This window comes from Panthera pardus, unplaced genomic scaffold (assembly GCF_024362965.1).
Source record: "Panthera pardus isolate Hobbes unplaced genomic scaffold, ASM2436296v1 HiC_scaffold_15, whole genome shotgun sequence".
Lineage (NCBI taxonomy): Eukaryota > Metazoa > Chordata > Mammalia > Carnivora > Felidae > Panthera > Panthera pardus.
The window spans coordinates 38599351-38625791 of record NW_026526710.1 but is presented as its reverse complement, the minus strand read 5'-3'; the positions used below and the strand labels follow the sequence as shown (position 1 = coordinate 38625791).

The 26441-nt window shown below is 38.7% G+C and overlaps 1 long non-coding RNA gene and 1 pseudogene across 1 annotated transcript in view; both read right to left on the bottom strand.

Annotated features, from left to right (window-relative positions):
- The window catches only part of LOC109248557 (uncharacterized), a 45042-nt gene that overhangs the window by 13678 nt on the left and 4923 nt on the right, over positions 1 to 26441 (bottom strand). The window contains exon 3 of the long non-coding RNA XR_002072115.1: positions 15426 to 15634. This is a non-coding gene — a long non-coding RNA (uncharacterized LOC109248557). The remainder of the gene's footprint in view (positions 1 to 15425; positions 15635 to 26441) is intronic.
- Positions 24375 to 25294, bottom strand: LOC109248555 (60S ribosomal protein L7a-like; annotated as a pseudogene).

Sequence of the window (26441 nt, the reverse complement as noted above, 5' to 3'; positions counted from 1 at the left end):
GCACTGGGTGTTGTATGGAAACCAATTGGACAATAAACTTCATATATTGAAAAATATATAAATAAATAAATAAAATAAAATAAAGATATTCTCTTAAGAGAAGATACTGAATATAGAAAAGAAGGGGATGATGTAAAGAGAGCTCTTAGAAACTGAAAATGTGATGGTATAAGTAAAATCTAAATAGAAAAACTGGAAAATAAAGTTTAGAAACTCTTCCAGAAAGTAGAACAAAAAGACAGAGATGAAAAGTGCAAAATAAAAGTTAAAAAAAGTAGAAATCCAACAAACATCTAATAGGAGTTCCAGAAAGAGAAGAAAGAAAATAGGAAGGAAATCATCAAAGAAATAATTCAAGAAAATTTTCTAGAAATGAAGGACATGCATTTTTTTAATTGAAAAGGCCCAACACTGTGAATAAATATTCTCTCAGCCCAAAGCATATCATTGAAAATTAAGCATAAAGAGAGGATTCTAAAAGCTATTGGAGAGAAAAAGAAACAAGTTTATGCAAAGGATCAAGAACCAGAATAGATTTAAACTTCTCAATAGCAATACTGAAATCTAGAAGACAATGGAGAAATGCCTTCACATTTTTGAAGGAAAATTATTTCCAAGTGATAATTCTAGATCCAGCTAAACTATCAAATGGGAAAATCAAATAAAGATATTGTCACTCATGTAAAGTCTCAAAGATTTACATGAGTATCCCAAGGTAATGCTTATCTACCAAGCATAGATAGAAATTGGTCCAATTTAGAACAAGCCAGAAAGCTCAAGAAAGGCTTTTTTTTTTTCTTTCAGGAAGGCTTCTTAACATTAAACTGAGGGGTACCTGGGTGGCTCAGTTGGTTAAACATCCGACTTAGGTTCAGGTCATGATCTCGCAGTTTGTGGGTTTGAGCCCTGTGTCAGGCTCTGTGCTGAATGCTCAGAGCCTGGAGCCTGCTTCAGATCCTATGTCTCCCTCTCTCTCTTCCTCTCCCCTACTCTCTCTCTCTCTCAAAAATGAATAAACATTAAAAAAATTTAACGATTAAATTGATTGAATATTTGGTGCATGTGAATGTGTTTAAAAGATTTAGATAATTAGTGGTGACCTTGGCATTGAATCAGTGAAAATATATAGGAAACAAAACAAACAAAAGAAGCTATATAACAATTAATCCTAAAGAAACTAAGGAGTCATACGAAAAGAAAAAGTAATAGTTTCCTGGGGGCGGCGTGAAATAGAACTAAATCTTTGTCTTCCATAATGGAGTTCCATTCATAATGACTCAACCTGAAAAATCATAAAAAAAAAGTAGTGTAGGTGTATTATTTATATAGATAGAGGGTAAATAGCAAAATTGTTAGATAAGAGGGGAAGTAATGGAGTTAATTATTTTTCCTAATGAGCCTTATGAAACTATTTTTTGGCTCCTTCAACTATATGCATATATAATATTGACAAAAGTAAAAGTAAAGTTTATTCTGCTGCTATGGAGGATAAAAAATGAATAAGATTTGGACCCTCAAATTGCTTATTGTCAAGCTGCAGGAAGAGAGATACTCAGCTATCATGTATGAGAGTGTGAAGTTTGCCCTAAGAGGTTAAAACAAAATGCTATGGGAACCCTGAGGAGTGCAAAGGTACAGACCTTAGAGATAAACAATTTTTCATGAAGGTTTTATGTTAGGTCTGAAAGAATATGGGGGAATTTTAGCAGGTAGAGATTAGTGTGGCAGGTATCAAGTAAAGGGATTGTGTTAGTAAAAGTAGACAAGAAGAAAAGCTGTTCTTTTGTTCAGGTAGGAAGACATGGGCTGATTTGACAGAGTGTGCAGTGCAAGAAAGATGTGCTGACAAATCAAGCTGGGGAGGGAAATTGAGGACAGACCTTTGGATGACCTTGAATTTTCCATTAAAGCTTTTGGAAGGCTATGGGAAATTGTTAAATTTTTGGAGCAGGGAATTGATATGATCTAAGCTGTAATTTAGGAAGATTATCTGGCAGCAGTACATGAGTTAGATTGAAAAGAGAAAAAAAGAAGACAAGGAAATGAGAAGAAACCCAATTCAACAGCTCAGGGCAGAGGTATGAGGATCTGAACTTCAACAGAATTGGTGAAAATTGAAAGGCAGGAATGGATAGGAGATAGTTCAGAGACAACAGTTAAACCTGCTTTTAAAAAATTATTAATTTGCTCTTGCTTTTCTTCTGTTGGAAATTCTTCATAGGCACTGTGGCTTTAACTGGCTGATATAGGGAGACTGGAAGCCAAGTAAATCATGTTGATTTGTAGCTTATATATATTTTAAAAGCCAACTAGTTAATAAGACTTAGAACATTTTGATCTTGGTACAAATGCCTGATGTGCTCATGCTTTCTAACATTATATTTCATTTCAATTGGGTCTTTCAAATGCATAGTTACTATATACCATTGACTATGGACTTCAAAAAGAACTGAAATTGTGTTTTACTTTTCATCATCTCATCATTCTTGTGAACCGATGTTATTTTAACATAAATAAGACACAAGCTCACAGCTAGTATCAGAGTCGGTATTAAAAAGCTAAAACTCTTCCTCTAAGATCAGAAATAAGACAAAAAAAAAAAGGAATAAGACAAGGATGCCCACTCTTGCCACTTTTATTCAACATATTATTGGACGTGCTAGCCAGAGCAATTAGGCAAGAAAAGAAATAAAAGGCATCCAAATTGGAAAGGAAGAAGCAAAACTGTCACTATTTGCAGAGGACATGATACTCTATATAGAAGAAAGACCTCATTAAAATACTGTTAGAACTAATAAACAAATTCAGTAAAGTTGCAGGATACAAACTCAATGCACAAAGGTCTGTTGCATTTTTATACATCAATGATGAACTATCAGAAAAGCAATTAAGAAAATAGTCTCATTTATAAAAGAATAAAATACCTAGGAATACACTTAACCAAGGAGGTGAAATACCTCCTTATAAAATAAGTTAGCAAATCTCTTGTTTATTGTGGCTGCATCATTAGTAACACTGACCTCAGTCTCTCCCATATTCCTGATCTACCCAGCATTCCCAATACTGTCAGATAAATGTTTCTGCTTAATATTTAATCACCATTTCAAATTTATGTGGCGGTTCTCTAATGCCTGACCTAAAAAAACTATAAATTGTCTGCATGACATTCAAGTCTCAGGACCTGGTCTCATTCACTTCTGCAGGTTTACTTTCAATGACTACTTTCTAGCACTCCACTCCACTCGAATCTAACTGATCTCTTTATTATACCCTGCTCTCAACATACATGTTTGCATCTCAAAGTTTTGCTTTTCAGCTTTTCCTGGCTGTAATTCCCTCCCTTGACCTTTTCCCTAATTTAATTTCCTTCCTGTTCTTTAAAACTGACTAAGATTCTACCTTTCCCATTATCTTCTGTCTCAGGTATGTCAGAAAAAGTTGATTTCTGCATTTGCTAAAGTTATATAGCATTTGGAGTTTGCACCATATAATTTGGCTTTTGATTATCTGCTTTATTTTTGTGTGTTCTGGCTATGACTCCTTTCCAAGCAGACTATCATTTCCTGGAGAACAGGTTAAGTCCATCATGTACGTCTCCTGATTCTCTCTACCTTTACTCTCTAATTAGTTATGATTATTTTGGTTGCAAATGACAGAAACCCAATTCAAATTAGCTTAAACAAAAAAGGGATTATTTTACCTAATGTAAATAAAGAATCTATGGGTAGAATAGGATTTAGAAGCACATTTGAACATGGCCATTTAAACAACATCATCACAAATTGGTCTTTCACCATCTCTTGACCCTGCTTTCCTCTGAGAGAATTAGTTTAGGCATATCTTCCCAAGTATTAGCAAAGATGGCCAGTAGAAACTTGGAACTTACATCTGAAAAGCTTGGTAAACTCAGTAGAAAGAATGCATATTATTCTCCATTGTTCTAGAAAAAGACCCAAGCCTGACTCTCCTTGAAGAGGGTCACATACTCACCATGGAATCAATCACAGCAACTTTTATTATAGGTCTGGGTCACATGATCAAGCTTTGAACTGGAGAGATGGTCTCCTGTGGGCACAGACCATGCCCACTAAGAATGGCACTGGGATACTTTTCCCAAAGAAGAATGTAGACATCATTACTTGAAGAAGAGGAAATGATTCTGGGCAGGTAAAAATAGCCAGTGTCTGCCATACACATCCCATCTCCCATGTCATTTAGAACATTATAAAAATCTCTTTCAAATACTCAAATAAGATAAAATTTCTTGAGCTGCTAAATTGTATTTTATTTTTGACATACCATGGTAAAGATGTGGATGGGCAAAATGTGGTATCCAGAAGAGTGGAGAATCATCTTTTCATCCTCCTTATGTAAACATTGGAAATCAAGGCAAGCATAACTTGCAATAAAGTTATATCACCAAATGAATCCTCTTCAATCTTTGATTAGGCAGATTTGAAAGGGACTGTTAATGCACTATAAAGCATCTGAATTCAATGGGCATTTTGTTCTTGTTTCCTGGGCTCTGTGTGAGATGCTGATGAACTTCAAGAATACAGACATTCATATGATGGAGAATTTGAAATAGACAACAAATTTAGTGATAAGTCATAATGACCTAGTTATAAAAACTGTCAATAATTTAGCTCTAATGTTTACTCACCATTATAGAACCAAACACTATTTTATTTCTATTCTCTTCAGATGTTGCCAGAATCCCTGTCCACACTCTCGCCTCAGGAAATTAGCAGAAAGAAGATGGAATTTAAAAGAGAATAAACAAAAAGTTTAATGGGTTTTTGCAGAACCTGAGTTTTGGAAGGGGAATGGTAAAATAAAGGTTTCAGGAAAGGGGGAGGGTTCTCCAGCCTTCCATATCAAAGAGAAACCAATACTTCAAGCTCAGAGCCTGGAATTCTCTTGGGACTCTATACAGACCAGCATCTGCCACCATAATTACAAAAGGTGTCATCTGACCGACCTCAAGCTACAATGTTAGACTAGTGGTGTGAAACAAAACAAAATTTTACTTTCTTAACATCCTTTAAATAGGTGTTACTTCCCTTAATAGCACTGCTGTGCTTGGTGGGAGAAGGAAGGGAAACCTAAATCCTCACTCAATAGCTTTAATAATGTTCCAACTATTATTTTTAAGCCTATACATTTTTTTCCTCTAAAATCATCTAATCATCTAAGCAGGCCTTTCTTAAAGGCCTATAGTTTTATATGTTTTTTTCCTTTTTCTTTGCTATTATTAGAAGTTCTTCACATCTTGTCTGTGAAATTTAAATTTAAGTTGTCTTATAATCAGGACAAAATTAATTTCCCTTTAAATTGTATGGTACCTAGTTTCCAAGTATGTTTTGTTTTGTTTTGTTTTGTTTTGTTTTGGTTGGGACTAAATATCACAGCTAATACAGTGAGGAAGAAAAGATATATTTTATGATCAAAGCTAAGTTTATAAAAAATGAAGTTATGCATAGTGATAATTCTGGCCACAAGTTAAATGGACAATAGTTCAGTCTTCAGTGAAACTTTAATAACCAACGTTTCTTAAATAAATAAAGCAAACCTCCTGGAAAATAACAGAATGTAAGAGGAAAGCCCTGCAAGTATAATAATGAATTAACTATTGCTAATTACATATATATGAGATTAAATATAAATATAAATATATATATGATAATAGCTATAGTCATAAACTGACCTGATCACCCATCAGCGTAGTACCTCTTTGGGCCTAACATATGGTCCATTTACCTCACATGTCATCATCTGTCCTTTGGCATTTAGTCATGTTGGGATCCTGAGTTGCTACTCCCAAAGCTTACTTTCATAGTTTTCCCTGGTAGTCTGAGTAGAGGATTAACAGCACTTGAGTCTTGTTAGGCTCTTAGAGATCTACAGGACTCTTCCATGTCCCACTATAAAAATCAAATTCTCTACCAGATTGCAACTCTTATATCAATTACTGTGGACACAGAATGTAAATAGTGGGTATTTTTTTTTATTACTAAAAAAGGTACTTAGTTTCTCAGATTAATTTTGAGAGATGCTTTGTATGTGTTTCTTACTTTTGTTTAAATAATTTTTTTTAATGTTTATGCATTTTTGAGAGACAGAGAGACAGAGTGCAAGCAGGGGAGAGGCAGAGAGAGAGGGAGACACAGAATATGAAGCAGGCTCCAGTCTCTGAGCTGTCAGCACAGACCCTGACATGGGGCTCAAACCCACAAATCACGAGATCATGACCTGAGCTAAAATTGGCTGTTTAACTGACTGAGCCACCCAGGTGCCCCTTGTTTTTGTATTTTAGAAACAATCTAGTGAGTGCTTTCTAAAATTGTCCACATAAGTCCTCCATGTTTTGTTGCATGTTTCTTTTTCACCTTATTGAAAGGGACAGAAAATGCCAAAGATTTGAACTTTCCCAACACTTGAAGCTTGTGAGTTTTTCATGAGAGTATCTACTTGAAAATATTTGCAGGCGGGGCGCCTGGGTGGCTCAGTCGGTTAAGCGTCCGACTTCGGCTCAGGTCATGATCTCACAGTCCGCGTGTTGGAGCCCCGCGTCGGGCTCTGTGCTGACAGCTCAGAGACTGGAGCCTGCTTCAGATTCTGTGTCTCCCTCTCTCTCTGACCCTCTCTCGTTCATGCTCTGTCTCTCTCTGTCTCAAAAATAAATAAACATTAAAAAAATTTTTTTTAATATTTGGGGGAAAAGGCATAAAAGAAAATAGATTAAAAACAAACATACATACATACTTTGGGTCCAAAAAAAAACTGGGTTAGTACCTGTACAATGACATACTGGCTCTGCGCTTTTTAGGTAGTTACTTAACATTACTGACCTCAAGTCTCTCAACTGTGAAACAGGATAGTAACACCTACCTCATAGGGTTGATGCAAAGACTAAATCAGTTAATGAGAAAACACAGAAATTACCCAATTCAGCAACTGACAAATAGAATATATTCAATAAATGGTAACCAATATAATGAAGAACATAGTAAGATAGGGAGGAAATATCTAAGGCAGATTCCTATTTATAATGTAGGCTACTATAGTCCAGACAGTTGTCCCGTCTCTCCTCTATCCATTGGGCAAAAAAAATTGGAGTAAGAATAAAAGCTTTTTGGTTCCTTTATAGTTTTACACAAATATTAGAAAACAAATTAATTTAAATTTGGAAATAAAGCCCTTACACATTAACCATGATGCTTAAATATTACTTTCAGATAGTATATGTGTTTAATGTTCCTCCTCTGTGCTAAACAGAGAATGAAGGAAGATGTTAAATCAAAGAACATAGTGAGAAATAACTAGAATCAGAAGACTCTGAGAGATAAAGGAAAATTGAAGATGATAGGAACACTTCATTCCAGTCCCTTAAAATATGATTCTCAGTCTATCTGCTGGATCAGGCAGTGAAATACAAATGTTATTTAGCTGCAGGCTGAAGGTTGATCTGATAAATCAAGCTAAAAATAAATTTCCAGGAAAATTTAATAGAGTGGTCTACCCTATAATGTACTCAGTAAAATTTATGCGAGATATTACCCCTCTTTAAGGAAAGGAATAAAATGTTGCTGTTTCTATGTCAATCACTAAAGGAGAGGCTTGTTAGATGTTCTCCAACAAAATGAATTACAAAGAGACTAAACTGTTTCATTAAGACAAAAGTTTCAATTATTTGCAGAAGCTACATTCACAGTATAACAAAAAGGATTATTGCCACAAGAGAAATACTTTCAAGACTCACTGTTCTTTCACTAATACAAATAACCCCATTTTGGCAGTTCTGATCATTTAGAAACCAACAAAAAGAAGAACATTGTCAGTAACATCTGTTATAACAGAGAGATAGCAATGTTGAATTCTCTTTCCTTGAAGCACTGATTTGGATGGCTATGTGATGTTCCTGAGATCACAGTGTGTCATAGTTCTTTTTGGTATGTAAACATTTTTTTTTGTTTTGTTTTTGTTTTGTTTTTTGTTTTTGAGGAAGTGTGTGTGCGTGCGTGCTTGAGGGAGAGAGGCAGAAGGAGAGGGAGAGACAGAACCTTAAGCAGGCTCCACGCCCAGTGTGGAGCCCAACGTGGGACTCGATCTCACAATTGTGACATCATGACTGCAGCCAGAATCAAGAGCCAGATGCTTAACCCACTGAACCACCCAGCCACCCCATATGTGAACTTCTTTAGATCAGTTCAACTTTGCAGGATGTTCTACCTGAGGTTGCTCCTTAAGGGCTCTATGTAGAATACATTTAAAATGGAGTTGCGGGGGGCACCTGGGGCGTCTCAGTCAGTTGAGCTTTGGACTTCCACTCAGGTCCTCAGGTCGTGATCTCACAGTTGGTGAGTGAGCCCTGCATTGGCCTTACTGCTATCAGTGTAGGGCCCGCTTCAGGATCCCCTGCCCCCCCCCCCATCTCTTTCTGCTCCTCCCCCACTTGCACCTGCCCACATGCTTGCTCTCTCAAAAAATTAATAAAACATTTTTTAAAAATCAATAAAATGGAGTTGGTCTTTTTCCCCTACAGAGTTGAGGGCTCCTAGTGGCTTAGCAGCTTGGGCAGAGAGAAGAAAAAAAGCTGCCTATTGGTGACTGCCAGTGGCGTGAAAGCAGGGTGGTGGCAGAGGAGACAGAGTAGTAATAGATTAGAGATACATTTTGGAGTCAGAATCAAAAGACTTCGTCAAAGATTTGCATATAGAAGATGGGAGAAAAGGAAAAAAAAATCAAGAATGACCACCAAATTTTAGGTTAGCATAATTAGATGGGACTAGAGTCATTTACAAAGCTGGTAAGAAAATAGAAGTTAATATAACGTGAGTCTTCCTCTGTATAAGAAATATTTTTAAAGACTTTTTAGAAAATTGAGCCACTATTAACACTTTGCTTTTTAAAGCATGTTCTAAATGTTTTCCCTGAGACAGTATCATTTTGGTATATTTCAGACCTCTTTTAATTTTTTTTTTTTCAACGTTTTTTTTTTTTTTTTTAATTTTTTTTTTTTCAACGTTTTTTATTTATTTTTGGGACAGAGAGAGACACAGCATGAGCGGGGGAGGGGCAGAGATAGAGGGAGACACAGAATTGGAAACAGGCTCCAGGCTCCGAGCCATCAGCCCAGAGCCTGACGCGGGGCTCGAACTCACGGACTCACGGACCGCAAGATCGTGACCTGGCTGAAGTCGGACGCTTAACCGACTGCGCCACCCAGGCGCCCCTCAACGTTTTTTATTTATTTTTGGGACAGAGAGAGACATAGCATGAACGGGGGAGGGGCAGAGAGAGAGGGAGACACAGAATCGGAAACAGGCTCCAGGCTCCGAGCCATCAGCCCAGAGCCCGACGCGGGGCTCGAACTCACAGACCGCGAGATCGTGACCTGGCTGAAGTCGGACGCTTAACCGACTGCGCCACCCAGGCGCCCCCAGACCTCTTTTAAATTATTGAATATTTGAAGTTTCTGCAGATAATCACAATAAATCATAAAATATTTACTATTCTTATTGTAAAAGGTGAGAGTTTACCTTTTGTGAAGTTTAGAAAAAAAAGCCTTAAACATTTTTTCAACCCTTTTCCAGGTTCCATGCTTTCAAAGATAAAATTAATTACATGCTTTTCAAAATTATACATTTCTTTTGATAGTCAGCAAATACTAGCTGGGCAGGCCATGCTAAGCTAACTCATAAGAAATTGTTCAGCAGATTTTGTAAAAATTAATTAGCTTTTGTTTTGACCCTTTAACATTTTGAATCTGCATAAGTCTAAAAATTTGGTTAAAAGACAATTTCAGGTTGACAGCATTTTTTAACCCGAAGATTTAACCAGGCAAAAGATAATTTTTAAAAATTGACTTTAGGGGTACCTGGGTGACTCAGTCAGTTAAGTGTCCAACTCTTAATTTTGGCTCAGGTCATGATCTTACAGTTTGTGAGTTTGAGCCCCTCATAGGGCTCTGCATTGACAGTGCAGAGCTTGCTTGAGATTTCCTCTTTCCCCTCTCTCTCTGTCCCTACCCTGCTTGCTCTCTGTCTCGAAATAAAAAACAAAACAAAACAACCTTTTTTAAAAAATTTCATTTTAGAGGTAGAAACAGCATAGTATTATTTTTTCAAATGAAAGATCAGAGTGACATCTAGTGTTCAATGGAAGTATCTGCAACTGACTATATAGGCACACTCACACAAATCTATCAGCGCCATTTTTCTAACAGTAGTTGCTCACTCTGTCTCTGTGTCACATTTTGATAATTCTCATAATATTTCAAACTTTTTCATTATTATTATATTTATTATGGTGATCTGTGATCAATTATCTTTGATGTTACCATTGTAATTGTTTTTAGGGCATCACGAACCACACCCATATAAGACATAGAACTTAATTGACAAACATTGTGTATGCTCTGAGTGCTTAACCTACCTGTAATTTCCCATGTCTATCCCTCTCCTCAGGACTTCCTATTCCCTAAGACACAACAATATTCCCTGAGACACAAGAGCCAACTAATAATCTACAATGGTCTCTAAATGTTCAAGAGAAATGAAGAGCCACATGTCTCATACTTTAAATCAAGAGCTAGAAATGATTAAGCTTAGTGAGGAAGGCATGTTGAAAGCAAAGATAGACCAAAAGCGAGGGCTCTTTCACCAAACAGTAAGCCATGTTATCAATGGAAAGGAAAAGTTCTTGAAGGAAATTGAAAGCACTAATCCAGTGAACACACCAGTGATAAGAAAGTGAAACACTTTTATTGCTGATATGGAGAAAGTTTGAGTGGTCTGGATAGAAGATCAAACCAGCTGCAACATTCCCTTAAGCCAAAGCCTAATCCAGAGCAAGGCCCTAACTCTCTTCAATTCTGGGAAGGCTGAGAGAGGTGAGGAGACTGCAGAAGAAAAGTGTGAAGCTAGCAGAGGTTGGTTCCTGAGGTTTAAGGAAAGAAGCCACCTCCATAACATCCAAGTGCAAGGGGAAGCAGCAGGTGCTGACGTAGAAGCTGCAGAAAGCTAGCTAGATCCTTACTGAAGGTGATTACACTAAACAACAGGTTTTCAATGTAGAAAAATGGCCTTCTATTGGAAGACGCTGACTAGGGCTTTCACAGCTAGAGAGGAGAAGTAATACCTGACTTCAAAGTTTCAGAGGACAAGCTGACTCTCCTGTTAGGGGCTACTCTAGCTGGTGACTTTAAGTTAAAGCCAATGCTCCTTTGCCCTTCTGAAAATCCAGGGCCCTTAAGAATTATGCAAAATCTATTCTGCCTGTGTTCTATAAATGGAACAATAAAGCCTGGATGACAGCATGTCTGTTTACAACATGGTTTACTGGATATTTTAAGGCCACTGTTGAGACAGTCGCTGAGAAGAAAAGATTCCTTTCAAAATATTGCCGCTCACTGACAATGCACCTGGTCACCCAAGAGCTTTTATGGAGATGTACAATGAGATGAATGTGGTTTTCAGGCCTGCTAACACAACATCCATTCTGTAGCCTGGGGATCAAGCATTAATTTTGACTTTCAAGTCTTATTATTTACAAAAACACATTTCAGAAGACCATAGCTGCCATAGACAGTGATTCCTCTGATGAATATGGGCAAAGTTAGTGGAAAACCTTCTGGAATGGATTCACCATTCTAGATTCCATTAAGAACATTCATGATTCATGGGAAAAGGCCAAAATATCAACATTATTAGGAGTTTGGAAGAAGTTGATTCCAACCTTCATGGATGAGTTAGAGGGGTTCAAGACTTCAATGGAGGAAGTCACTGCAGATGTGGTGGAAATAGCAAGGTAACTAGAATTAGAAGTGGAGCCTGAAAATGTGACTGAATTGCTGCAGTTTCATGATAAAATTTCAGTGGATGAGAATTTGCTTCTTATGGATGAGCAAAGAAATTGTTTTTGGGGAAGGAATCTACTCCTGGTGAAGATGCTATGAAGATTGTTGAAATGACAACAAAGCGTTTAGAATATTCCATAAACATAGTTAATAAAGCAGTGAAAGGGTCTGAGAAGATTGCCTACAATTTTTAAAGAAGTTCTACTGTGAGCAATATGCTATCAAACAGCATTGCATGCTACAGAGAAATCAGTTATGAAGAATCACCCAATATGGCAAACTTCATTGTCGTGTTAGGATTTTGCCACAGCCACTCCAGACTTCAACAGATGCTAATCACAGTAGCCATCAACATGGAGGCAAAACCCTCCACAGCAGAAAGATTATGGCTCCCTGAAAGCTCAGATAATGGCTAGCACTTTTTAACAACAGAGTATTGTTTGATTCAGCTATATACATTTTTTAGACATGATGCTATTGCACACTTAATAGACTGTAGTATAAGCTAAATATAACTTTTATATGTATTGGGAAACCAAAAAATTCATATGAATCACTGTACTGTGATTTTTTTTTTTTTTTTGCTTTATTGTGGTAGTCTAGAACCAAACCAGCAATATCTCTAAGGTATACCTATACTTTCATCATTTTACCCTGCCTACAAGATAGTGAATGCAGCATAAAAATGAATGAGAGGGAGACAAATGAAAGGATCACTGTGATAATTATAATAATAATCAAAAATAGGTGCATCATTTATGAGAGTCTAGAGTCTCTAATGTGGTTTCAGAAATTCAGGAGTAGTATCCTGAAGTAGTTCTTGCCTGAACTAATATGTAAGGAAAGGGGAAAAGTTACAGGTGACAAGCATGGGAAGAGTTCAAAAGAGACAGCAGCATGAATCAAGGTAGAAAATCAAGTTACAGAATAATATTGTGGAACAAGTTCAATGGCTCCAGTGTAAATCAGGGGACACTAAGTATCTGGAAGGGAAATAGGAGAGGGAGGCAAAGCTGAGATCAAGAAGAGTTTGTCCTCACACTGGTCAGGGTGGATAAAATGAACAAATCAGGAGACTACAGATGCTGGAGAGGATGTGGAGAAACGGGAACCCTCTTGCACTGTTGGTGGGAATGCAAACTGGTGCAGCCACTCTGGAAAACAGTGTGGAGTTTCCTCAAAAAAATTAAAAATAGATCTACCCTGTGACCCAGCAATAGCACTGCTAGGAATTTACCCAAGGGATACAGGAGTACTGATGCATAGGGGCACTTGGTTTATAGTAGCACTTTCAACAATAGCCAAATTATGGAAAGAGCCTAAATGTCCATCAACTGACAAATGGATAAAGAAGATGTGGTTTATATACACAATGGAATACTACTTGGCAATGAGAAAGAATGGAATGTGGCCATTTGTAGCAACGTGGATGGAACTGGAGAGTGTTATGCTAAGTGAAATAAGCCCTACAGAGAAAGACAGATACCATATGTTTTCACTCTTATGTGGATCCTGAGAAACTTAACAGAAAACCATAGGGAAGGGGAAGGGAAAAAAAAAAAGTTAGAGTGGGAGACAGCCAAACCATAAGAGACTCTTAAAAACTGAGAATAAACTGAAGGCTGATGGAGGTTGGGAGGGAGAGGAGGGTGGAAGATGGGCATTGAGGAGGTCACCTGTTGGGATGAGCACCGGGTGCTGTATGAAAACCAATTTGACAATGAATTTCATATTTAAAAAAAAAACTTAAAAAAAAGAAGAGTTTGTAATTTCTATGTAATAGGAAGTCACCTTAGAGATAGCCTTGCAATTCGAATAGAGCTGTGGCATAAGTGGGGAGTGTCTTGGGGGAGAGGTTGAGACTAAAATTCGATGTTACTAAAGTAGATGATGGTAGTAGTAAAGAGAAGATAGATTTAATAAACAATTTGGAGACTAAATCAATAACTGGACTTGATGGCTTGGTTTTACGTAAAGGTAAAGGGCAAAAGTCAAGGATATCACCTTTTAGCGATCATGTAGATTCTACGTTCATTAGTTAATATTGTTAAGTTATAAGAAAGCATGGTTAGTGAGAAAGGTGATTAAGTTCATTTTGACAAGTTAACATTGAGGTACATGGGAAATAATGATATGTTCATGCCAAAAGGCAATTGAGTATCTGGTTCTTAACGTTCTAAGGTAAGGACTAAGCAAGACATGTGAAATTAGTTTTATCAGCATAGAGGGAGTTGCTGAAATAATGGCAGTGAAAAAGATTACTCAGGAAGGGTATATAACATAAAACAGGAGCATGAATAGAAAAGGCACCATTGGGGGCACCTGAGTGGTTCAGTCGGTTAAGTGTCGGACTTCAGCTCAGGTCACGATCTCGCGGTCTGTGAGTTCGAGCCCCGCGTCGGGCCCTGGGCTGATGGCTCAGAGCCTGGAGCCTGCTTCCGATTCTGTGTCTCCCTCTCTCTCTGCCCCCCCCCCATTCATGCTCTGTCTCTCTCTGTCTCAAAAATAAATAAATGTTAAAAAATTTAAAAAAAAAAAGGCACCATTAACGCTTAGTGGAAAAAAGTAATTTGGAGTTGGATTTGTCTAAAATATATTAGAAAGAAGAGATACAATTTCTTCAAGATCAAAATGTAATTCACTGAAAGGATCAATATTCTAGGCCTTTTGTGGCCTACCTATACAAATACTATTGTAGTAACAAATGAATACATGTTATATTTATTAACTATATGAATCAGGGTTCCTTCAGCAAGAAATAGGAACTTTACCTAAACTGGCATGAATGAAAGACTTCATTACTATGTAGCCTGATGTCTCAGGTCAGATCAAGAACAATACTATCTTAATTTTGTAATATATTGTGCTTGCTGGTGCTATTTTTATATGGTGAAGCAACAGCCTTGCAGGAAGATAAATAGTTTAATAATAAAACATTCAACTTCATTAAAAAAATTTTTTTTACGTTTGTCTAGATAAGAAATTGGTCTTTTTTCATCTGTTAGGAAATTGATGAAAAGTACTGGAATAATGACTAATAGATGGGGAATGTCAACAGACAAATGGAAACTATGAAAAAGAGCCAAACATATGTTCAATAACTGGAAAGTATAATTTATGAAATGAAAACGCTCATTGGTTGGGCTTAACAGTTATTGGAGATAGCAGAAGAAAGGGCCAATGTGTTAACCTGGCCCTTTTCAGAAGTAGACACCAAGAAGGGATTAAACATGCAAGTGTTGTGTTACAGGAAGCACTTGGGAGAGAATATAGGGAGGTTGCTGGAAAAAGCCAGAGAGCCATCAGACTGGGATGTAAGTCTGATTCCAAGTGAAGGAGAGAGGAAAGGAAGTTTTGCTGGATGGACTGTCTGTGCAGTCTATGGAAGGTTTGGAGAGGGCAATGGAGAATCCTTGAGCCAAGTCTGCCACCAGAAGAGTCTGTGTTTCCCTGGACAAGTTTGCCTTTGTTCCCTGCCACACTCATTTATGGCAAGTATACCCTTGATGCAAACGCATCAATAGTTTTCAGAACACAGTCTGGATGTATGTCTGTATTATCTTACCTTTAACAACATTGCTTTCCACAGATATACTTTCCTAGTTCACCACCAGTAAAACCTTCAGCAGTTGAGCTGCAGCCTTCTGCCAGAGACTTTCCTCGTTCCATCCTGTTGGCCTGCCAGGTAGTAGGCAAGACAGTCTCAAATCCTCATCTTTCCATCCTGCTTTCTCAGAACACTCCTGATTTTACCTGTGTTATTCCAGGTACTCCCTAAAAGCAGACATTAAGAATGCATTCAGGGAAATGCTTCTTACAGAAAATGGAAAAGGGACTGGGGGAGGCTGTGATAGCCATCATACCACAGTTCAAGTCTGACCTGGAGTGAAGGAGAGGAGGAAGGAACATTAGGTGTCATGTAGTCTAAGGAAAGTTCAGGAATGTCAACAAGGAGTCCTCAGGCCAACATGAGCCATCAGAGGGTTCCTTAGTGTTTGACCAGGACCATGAGAACGTGTGGCCTAAGCACAAACAGTCATGGATTTCACAATATAACAACTTGGGCCCTCACTCAATTATGTTTCTGGTAGCTGGTGGCCTGGAAGGCAATTCTCAATATCAGTATAGTCAGCAAACATGAAGAAAGACTATTAGGAATCATATATTGGGAGCATACCTGGGTGGCTTAGTCAGTTGAGCGTCTGACTCTTGATCTCAGCTCAGGTCATGATCTCATAGTTCAAGAGACCACTAATAGCTCAGAGCCTTCTTGGATTCTCTCTCTCCTTCTCTCTGCTCCTCCCCAGCTTGTGCACGCGCGCACACACACACACACACACACACACACACACTCTCTCTCTCTCTCAAAATAAATAAAATGAATTTTTAAAAATAAAAAAAGAAATTATACATTCTGAAAATGGAAGGGATATAAGATTATTAATAATGAACACAACAAATGAACATTAAAAATAATGAACAAATAATGGGACATTTTAAGTGATCTAACAGATGTGCAAATTGAGTCTCAGAATGAGAAGAGAAAGAGAATGGAACCAAAAAAAGAGCGAGAGAAAAAAATAGTTGAAATTTCCACAAATTTGTGGAAATAATTTACTTACCTACCAAAGAAGCTCAACACATTCCAGGCAAAATAGATACAAGAAAAGCACAACTAAGTATATCGCAGTCCAACAACCAAAAACTAAAATAAAGAGATATTGGAAGTATCCAGAGAAAAACATTTCGTACAGAGGAGCAATGATATATGATGGTATTTCATATCATCATGGAAATGATATTTCGTGAGAAACAATAGATTCCAGAAGACAATGGAAAAACATTTTTAAAGTACGTCTGGAAAATTCTTGGACATGGCCAAATGATAAACCATAAAACAAGTCTCATGAAATTTCAAAAATATTGAAATTTTACAGAGTATGTTCCCTGGCCACAATGGAATTAGAATAGAAAGGAAAACATAAAACTGTGTTTATTTACAAATGATATGATGGTTTATACAGAAACATCAAAATGAATGTACAAAGAACTAGTAGGTTTAATATGTGAATTTTAAAGGTCATAAAATAGAAGTTTAATATACAAAAATCGGGGTGCCTGGATGGTTCAGTCAGTTAAATGTCTGGCTTCGGCTCAGGTCATGATTTCACAGTTTGTGAGTTCGAGCTCCATGTCGGGCTCTGTGCTGACAGCTCAGAGCCTGGATCCTGCTTCAGATTCTGTGTCTCCCTCTCTCTCTACCCCTCCCCTACTCACGCTCTGTTTCTCTCTCTCTGTCTCTCAAAAATGAATAAACATTAAAAAATTTTTTTAAATATATACAAAAATCAATCATAGTTCTGTTTACCGGCAAATAATCAGAAGATGAAATTTTAAAACACCATTTACAATAGCATCAAAAATAAACTGCTAAAGGGGCGCCTGGGTGGCTCAGTTGATTGAGGGTTCAACTTCAGCACAGGTCCTGATCTCTAGGTTTGTGAGTTCAAACCCCACATGGGGCTCTCTGCTGTCAGTGCAGAGCCTACTTTGGATCCTCTGTTTCCCTCTCTCTCTGCCCCTCCCCCTGCTCTCTTCCCCATGTGCACATACTTTCTCTCAAAAATAAACATTAAAAAAAAAAAAAAAACTACTGGGGCACCTGGGTGTCTTAGTTGGTTGAATGTCTGACTTTGGCTCAGGTCATGAACTCACAGTTAGTGAGTTTGAGCCCTGCATCAGGCTCTGTGCTGATAGCTCAGAGCCTGGAGCCTGCTTCGAGTTCTGTGTCTCCTTCTCTCTCTGACCCTCCCCTGCTTGTGCTCTCTCTCTCTCTCTCAAAAATAAATAAACATTAAAAAAAAATACTTAAAATTAAATTTACAAAAATTGTGTAAGACTTCTACAGTGACAAATACAAAATATTGATAAGAAATATTAAAGAAAATCTAAATAAATGGAAAGTTATATCATGATCATGGATTAGAAGATACAGTATAATTAGATTAATAGTCTTTCCAAAATGATCTTTATTTTTTTTAATGTTTATTTTTGAGAGAGAGAGCTTGCACGTGCACAAGTGGGAGAGGGCAGAGAGCGAAGGAGACACAGAATCTGAAGCAGGCTCCTGCTGTCAGTGCAAAGCCCACGGTGGGGCTTGAACCCATGAACCGAACTCATGACCTGAGCCAAAGTCAGACACTCAACTGACTAAGCCACCCAGGCACCCCCCAAAGTGATCTTTAAGTTCAACACAATTCCAATAAAAATCCTAACAGACTTTTTTTTTTTCTAGAAATAGACAAGCTGATTCTAAACATTTTCTGGAAGTAGAAAAGACCTAGAGTAACTGTCTTGAAGAAAGAACAAAACTGGAAGCCATAAGCCCCCTCATCGTAGGACTGTTTGAAGCTGGAGTAATTAAGATGCTTTGGTAATGATGTAATGATTGATAAATAAAGGGAACTGAAACTGAAAGCTGACTGACAACATAGCGAGGAAGGTCATTTGATATGGAAAGTAAAGTCTTTTCAAGAACTGGTGCTGCACAAGTTCTCACTGCTTTGGCTTCCCCAAACCGCCATCTCTGTCTGTTCAGTTCAGTAAGACCTCTGGGATTTGTCTGCACGAAGCCTAGAAACTACTACAGGTAACCTGGGACAATCACAGGGTTCACCTGATTGTTTCCTCTCTCTCAGAGCTGACAGGACTGGGCTGCTAGTTGTCTAATGCTTGAAAGCAAGTATTAAATACATTTTGTCCAGTTTCTTGTTATGGGAGAAGGTGAATCCAGGCCCTGTTTCCACCATGACTGAAACAGAAGCTGATGTGCTTTTTTTTTTTTTCTTTTTTTAGCAGTCTTCAAGCCTAGTGCTGGAGCTTGAACTCACCACTGTGAGATCCAGAGCTGCACTGAGATCAAGAGTCTGACACTTAACCAACTGAGCCACCCAGGTGCCCCTGATGTCACTTTTAAAAGAGCTTCTGTCTGCTCTGTGAAGATAATTTGTCATGGAGCAAAAATGGAAGAAAGGAAAGTAGAGTCCATTCGGGAAGTATTTGTAGGAGTCCAAGTGAGAAACGGCAGTGCTTAAATTAGTGCAGCAGCCATCAGAACGAACACCAGTCAGCTGCTCAGTGCATGTCAGAGTTAGAGCTGGCGGTACCTACTGATAGGTTGGATTTAGAGCAGCAAGAAGAGTATAGACGTGGACATTAAGAATAATAGAAGTTTGGGGCCTGAAAATCTGCCTGGATGCCATTTACTGAGAGAAGACAGAGTATGAGAAGATTCAGGGGTTTTTTGATGGGGGTGGGAGGTAAGGAAGCAAAGAGTCTGAAGCCTCCTTTCTTTGTCTAGAAGTGTAAAAGATAAAATTCAGAAATTGATTTAAAAAATTTTTTTTAATGTTTAGTTTTGAGAGAGAGACAGAGACAGAGTGCTAGTGGGGGAGGGGCAGAGAGAGGAGACACAGAATCCCAAGCAGGATCCAGGCTCTGAACTGTCAGCACAGAGCCCCACACAGGGCTCAAACCTACAAGCTGTGAGATCATGACCTGAGCCAAAGTTGGATGCTTAACCAACTGAGCCACCCAGGCACCCCAGGAATGGATTAAAAAAATTTTCTTTTCCTTGGGGATCCTGGCTGGCTCAATAGTGTTGCATGCAACTCTTCATCTGAGGGCCGTAGGTTCAAGCCCCATGTTGGGCATGGAGCCTACTTATAAATAAATAAATAAATAAATAAATAAATAAATAAATAAATAAATAATAAAATTCCACCCCCACTCATTCTCTCTCTCTCTCTCACTCTCTCTCTCAAAAAAAAAAATTTTTTTTTTTAAGTGGGGGGACCTGGGTGGCTCAGTCGGTTAAGGGTCAGACTTCTGTTCTCACAGGTTCATGAGTTTCAGCCCCACATCCGGCTCTGTGCTGTCAGCACAGAGCCTGGTTGGGATCCTCTGTCCTCCTCTCTCTTTGCCCCTCCGACTCTTTCCTCTCTCTCTCTCTCTCTCTCTCTCTCTCAAAAAATAAACATTTAAAAAAATTAAAATATTTTTTCTTACATTTTTATGGCATATTATATGTCTCTCTTCTCTAGACCATGAGTTCTCTGAAGAGTCATTGTCTTATTATTCTGATGTCAGATACAATGCACACAGTAGTCCTTTAATGTGTGTGTTTTTGTATGAAACTGGGGGATTTGATCAACTTGATGTCAGGTGTCAGGTGTCAGGTGGAGAGCTGAGTGTTCTGGGTTACAGGAAGGCTAATACTGAATCCCCGGAAAAGATCTAGAATACTCTGTTATTCGTTCTTAGAAACCAACATAGCCCAGTAAGGATAAAAAATGTGTATGAAATCATAAATACAGTGTTTAAATAACCTTAGATGGAAATAATCAGAGAAGATGCCTTGTGATTTTGATATCATTTGTTTCCACAAAGAATAAAAATCCTTCTTTGAATTGAAAATACAGAGGTGAAATGGAGAATGGGCTCAAGTATGTGTCTAATAACATGCCAAAATATCTAAATACACTGCTTAAAAGCTAGTCTTTCTCAACTGAGTGCTATAGTTTATAACGTAACTCCTGCAGAGCTTTTCATGGTCCTAAATGGCTTTATTTTTATGATCGTTAGCTGCAGTGTTAAAAATGCCAAATCAACGCTGCATTCTGTGGGAATGGATGGGAGGAGAAAGGTAACCCTAAATGGTAATAAAAGGCCCTGCTGCCTAAAACTTCAGTTGTATTCGAAATTTTCACTATCAGACTCACTATTTAGGGTAAAGTACTGCCTTAAAAAATAGCCATTAAAATTTGTTAAATGTCTTATTACGTGAGTTAACACAGTAAATATTTTCTAGTATAGGGAGAATGTATACAGTGGTTACAAGCTGTTGTACTATAGACCTTCTCTGACTTACCAGCCTAGTGACCCTGGATAAGAGAGGTTTAACCTCTCTAGGCCTCAATTTATTAATCTATGAAATGGGACTAGTAATATCTACCACACTAGGTTGTTGTAAGGATTAAATCAATAATGAAGGTAAAATTCCTCTAAATCAGTTCTTGTACCTTTAGTTGGCTAAGAAAGAACAGAGCATAATGAAATAAGACCCTGGACAGGTTATATTTTAATGCGGTGGATGGGACTGGAGAAGGCCTTAAGCATAGGGAGTCACCATGGAAGAAAAGAAAGGGTCTTGGCTGAGAATGTTAGTGAACAGAAGGCATGATGGGGATTCTCAGAGGCATCGGGGACACTCCAGAAGGAGGGATAGGGCATCATCACCAATAGAAGATTGGAAGCTGGTGCAAAAAAACCCATGGTTACTTGACAATTTTACTTAGGACAGATCCAAGTAAATACCTAATCTTAACATAGGACAAAGAGTTCTTAAGTTTGGAAACAAGGGAAGAAATAATATACACAAATTAATTATGTTTGACCACAAAAAAAATCTTAACTTTTCTACTTTAAAAACATTTAAAGAATGTTTAAATGAATAGAAGCTTCATAAACAGAAATTATTTTCAAAGATCCCACCAAAGGCCTTCCAGGTAAAGACAGGCATCTACCTTTTCTTACTCCTCTCACAACCCTACTAAAACAACAGTGAAGGGATTTGCATAAAGGCTTGCCCCCACCCCCCCCCCCCCCCCCCCAATGAAGAGGAAAGAGAAAGGAGGCAACAGAAGCAAGATTTTGAAGCTACAAAACAGATGGCTTAGCAAACCCTGCAAAATAGAATCGTAAGTCAGGAAAGCTGACATTCATCTCAATTTACACTGCAGGATCTCCATGGGTTCAGGTAGTGGCAGCCTCTGGCACCTCTGGAGGTAGGGAAGTGGAATAAGAAGAGCTAGAAAAAGGACAGTTGGTTGAGAGTCTACTAAGAAATTGGACCCCAGGTCTTCTACCTACTCTGAAGCTGGGCCATCAGGGTGACCTTGTGAGACCATAAGGGTTTATTCTCGGGAGAGATTAGCACCGTTGACATCAAGCATAATTGCAAGTGGGGCATATAGTACTGAACACAGATCCCGAGACACCTTGGCCTCTTCTCCCAATCAGCAACTGGCAGCTTTGTTTTTATGAAAGGAGATCAGAAAAGTTTCCTTTAAGGAATTTGGCCAGCCCAATAAACCATATCTAAATATACTGACAGTAGTGGTCCCCAACTACCCCTTTGTGAATGTCCCCTTTCCCCTCCCCTCTTGGAGCCTATAAGCAGCTTTTTTTAGTTCCCTACTCTTGAGGAAATGAAAACAACCAGACATCCGAAGGAAGTTTCCAGTATGAAGGACAGAAACCAAAGAAATAAACAGAAAAAAAGCAACTTGGAGGAAACAAACCACATGAGAGAAAATAACACTTTTTAAAAGAAATGCTGCCATTAATATTTTGAGAGAGATAAGAAAAGGTATTGCCAATTAATCAAGAATAGGATACTATTTTGAAAGGATGCAGAGGTCCCTCAAAAGAAAAAGAAAATCTCTTGAAACTAAAAACATGATGGCAAAAATAAAAACTCCATAAAGGGGCTGAAAAAATTGGCACCTGAGTGGCTCAGTTGGTTAAGCGCCAGACTTTGGCTCAGGTCATGATCTTCAGGTTCGTGAGCTCAAGCCCATGTCGGGCTCTGTGCTGACTCAGAGCCTGGATTCTGTGTCTCCCTCTCGCTCAGTCCCTCCCCCACTCACCCCTGTCTCTCTTCCAAAAAATAAACATTAAAAAATTTTTTTTAAATGGTTGAATGAAAAAATTAAGAAAAGTTTCCAGTAAGCAAGGTAAAGGCAGATGAAAAATGGTAAAAGTAGACAGAAACATTGGGAGACCAGCTAGAAATTGTGAAATCCTAATAATAGGAATCCAGAAATAGAAGAAAATGTATAAGAATGTTCAAAATAAAAAATCAATAAAATTTCTCAGAACTGGAGCACATGAGTCTACAGATTAAAAGAGTCCATTGAGAGCACAGTACAATGGATAAAAATAGGTCCACACCAAGGCACATGTGATGGTTGATTTTATGTGTCAACTTGGCTAGGCTGCAGGATGCCCAAGAATGGAGTCCTTATTTTACACTCATGGTGTCCTAAACTTTGCAACTATTTTATTTTATTCTTATGTAGTTATATTCTGGGATAAATGTGGTTTGTTTGTTTTTTTTCCAATTAAGATATTAGTGTTTGTATAGGAAAAAAAAGTATATCTTTTAAAGAGGGTCATCAAATTGAAATTGAAGTATGGAAGCAATAAAATTATTATCATGCTTTCTCTTAAAAACAGCTGTTATCATATTTTTTAAAACCATGAGCCTGTTGACTGTCAAAATACATAGAGACCTTTGGCATTTATTGTATCAAGGAGGACTTACTCTACCATATGGTGCCTGAGCTGATGACATCGATTTATATAATCCTGAGAGCGTTCCTTGTACATGTGTTAACCATCAAGGTGAAGTGCTATGACTATCAAAGATAGCCAAATCAGGAGTCATAAGCAGCTGGAACCAGGAAAAGAATTGTGATACTTCGTTTTGCATACAAGCTTGTTTTTCTGCAATTACCTTTCTTACATATAGGTTATGCTACCACTAGATGGCAGCACAGTGGTGTTCTGGTGGTCTTTATATTACAAGTCAATGGGGTGCCTGGGTTGCTGTCTGTTGAGCGTCGCTCTGGGTTTTGGCTCAGGTAATGATTCCAGGGTGGACGCATTGACCTCCTCATGGGGCTCCACCTGAGCGTGGAGCCTGTTTAAAATACTCTTTCTCTCTCTCTCTCTGCCCCCTCCCGTGCTTGCACTCTCTCTAAAAAAATAAAAAATTAAAAAATTAAATTAAATTAAATTAAATTTAATTTAATTTAATTTAATGTAATTTAAATCAAAACTACTAGTCAAATCAGAACCAGGAAACTGGCTTGAGGACTCCCCATAAGCCTGACTGAAACTTAGAATTGAGACTCACTCACATTGCCTACATTCATCCATCTGCACATCCATCCATACTTCCATTCAACAAATATTAAATGCTTTGAAAAAGAACTCTTAATAATGATGTAGTTGAATTTAAAACAATATTCCCAGAACCATATTTTAAAATAACTTAAGGAGACAGAGCTCCTGGGTGGCTCAGTAGATTAAGCCTCCGACTCTTGATTTCAGCTCAGGTTGTAATCTCATGGTTCAAAAGACTGAGCCCTGTGTCCGGCTCTGCGCTGACAGTGTGAAACCTGCTTGGGATTCTCTCTCTCCCTCTCTCTCTCTGCCCCTCCCCTACTCATACTCTGCCTCTCTCTCTCTCAAAAATAAATAAACATTAAAACAATTTTAAAAATAAAATAACTGAAGGAGACTAGACAGAAAAGAAACAGATTGAAGTACATTGTTCCTGCACGGTTGATATAGATGGCAAAGTCCAAAAGTAGGCACTGCATGTTTTTTGTTTTTTGTTTTGTGAAAACAATTTTCTTTTATGTACAGAAAATTCAACAGTGTACACTTAGCCCAGTTTGGTGGCCAGTTCTTTAGCCTTTGCTTTTCCAGCTTGGTAATGCCAGCAACCCACTTTGGACCCAGGATGTTGCCTCCCCAGTGATGGCGTATGTCATCATATCTGTCATTGTAATTGGTCCTGATAGCTTCCACCAGCTTAGCCAGAGTTCCTTTGTCTTCTGAGTTAATGTGTGTGAAGGTGACAGTAGTGCAGGTCTTCCTGGTCTTCCTGTGGACCACACACTCCAGGCTGGCCTTCCGCCTGATAATTCAGTAGGTAACCACCATCTAACAACACAGGGCATGCAGGAAGACAACCAGCTCAATGCGCTCCACATCATGTGCAGTCACTACCAGGTGAGTCTTCTTGTTTTCTACCAAGGTGGTGACATATAAACCCCAGCTCGAAGGACAGGAGACCTCTTAGTGGGGACACCCCTTTTGCCAGCAGCTTTCTTCTCAGCCTGAGCCAACAGTCTCTACTCGTCTTGCTTTGACCAGAGGTCTGTATTTGTGGGCCAGTATAAGCAGCTGAATAATTGTTTGGCAGTGCAAAGCTGGGTGACCTGCTTAATTGCAGGAGGAACTTTCAGACGTTGATAGAGAACAGCCCTTTGCTGCTGCAGCAGGATGTAGGGGGGGGGGGGGGCGGCATTTGACAAAGCAGGTGACGGCATTTGACAAAGCAGGTGAGATCCCTTTTGGGCTCAATGTCCTATCTGATGCCAAAATTCTTGGCTCTTTTCGCCAACAACGGATTGACCACCTTCTCAGCCTCCTGCTTCTTCATGACAGCAGGGACTGGGGCCACCCACTTCCCCTTAGCCTTCTTTCCATTCGACATTTTGGATGGCTGGAGGGGAGAGTGGCTCTGAGTGTTTTTAAACACAAAGGAATCAAGCATTAGTTTTGACTCAATGAGGGAGCCTCAGGAGTCATTTCTTGAGATCAGAAATCCCAAATAATTCAAGGTCAAAACTTTGGAACGGGAATAACTAAATAGTCATCAGAGTCAGGAATAAGGTTGTGTTGATGAATTATGGCTGCTACTCCTTGTGGATCTAGGAAGTTTTATAGAGCTGTCACACAAACAGCTGCTGACAGAGGCCATTTGATACTCAGCATATTGATTTTTAACTGCTATTATTTTCCTTCCACACTATTACTTTGCTTACACATTTGCCTCTTGTGTACTTTCTTCCTGCTCTATTGTTCCTAGCCTAAATTTCATCTACATTTGCTAAGAGTTTTACCTTTGCTAAGAGATCTTGGTATGACTCCTCCGATAGTAAGGAGACAAGAGGGTTAGTCTTACAATCCAACTTCTTTAATTCAAACTGCCTTTTCAAACACATCCTAAAGGGCAAAATTTGGCATCCTCTAATGGTCAAAAGTGTAACTTTATTCTTCCTGTATATAGAGAGAATAACATAGAGAATAGCTTTGTCCCCTAAAGTAATGGCTTTTAAACCTTTTGGAATTTGACCTTCGATCAGAAATGCGTTTTACTTCACAGCTATGCCAACCCTGGGACTGTTTGCTCTCAAATCCATTCCTTGCTCTTCCTCTGCCAAGTTTTAAGGATGCTGATCCCAAGAGGCTGTATTTCCACGGCTCCCAAGTTACGTTAACTGATTTCTGGGTGGGTGCCACTCGTGTGCAGTCCTGCCCTGACACTGGAGGGTGGGAGGAATGGGAAAGCCAGGATGATTCTCCTCATCTTTCTCTGCCTGCAGTGCATCTTTGACAGTGACTAGCTCTTCTCTGTGGCTCCAGCTCCAGCCAAAAATGTCCCCCTGCGATTTAAGCTTCTCCAGGATGACCCCAACTCTGGGACCCAGCAACACTGCTACTTCCCTTTATCCCTCCAGTCGAAAGGTATGTGGTTTCTGCCATTGCTGATCTCTGGGTTGTCTTATCTTCCCTTATTTGGCTTCTCTACCTATTCATCATTTGTGAAACAAGTTTCCTGTGTTAAATTCCCTCTGTTAAAAATACTCTGACCATGGGGGTACCTGGGTGGCTCAGTGGGTTAAGCGTCCACGTCTAACTCTTAATTTTGGCTCAGGTCATG